The sequence below is a fragment of the Myotis davidii genome, unplaced genomic scaffold, assembly GCF_000327345.1.
Source record: "Myotis davidii unplaced genomic scaffold, ASM32734v1 scaffold238, whole genome shotgun sequence".
Taxonomy (NCBI): domain Eukaryota; kingdom Metazoa; phylum Chordata; class Mammalia; order Chiroptera; family Vespertilionidae; genus Myotis; species Myotis davidii.
This window is the reverse complement of record NW_006293779.1, coordinates 5,447,095-5,447,525: the sequence shown is the minus strand read 5'-3', so window position 1 is coordinate 5,447,525 and position 431 is coordinate 5,447,095.

The window sequence follows — 431 nt, the reverse complement described above, 5'->3', positions numbered from 1 at the left end:
TGCCCTGGAGACCATGGTTTTCCCCCTGGAAACAGTATCTACAGAGAATGGAGGACCCATCTGCAGAGTAAAACCCCTTCCCCACCTCAGCCAGGGGAGTGGAAAGAAGCTGGAATAAGCAGGTGATAGGAGAACCTCAAGTGTGAGGAGAGGGCTCAGAACTGGAGGTAGACTCCTGGGTACCAGAAGGGCACCTCCCGGGCCTGTGCTCCTCAGCCCTCTCCGGTCCCTGGGTTCCTGTCTGTGTAACAGGAGCTTTGTGAGATGGTGGCTGAGTTTCTCACCCTCTGTGCAACTCTGGAACTCCTGGGGCAGTAGCTAAGGCCCTTCCAGCCGCCTCAGCCTCAGCCAGCAGGGTAGGTCCTGGAGAAAGGATGCGCTACTGGAGAAGGGATGCTCCCGGAGGAGGGATGCTCCCGGAGGAGGGATGC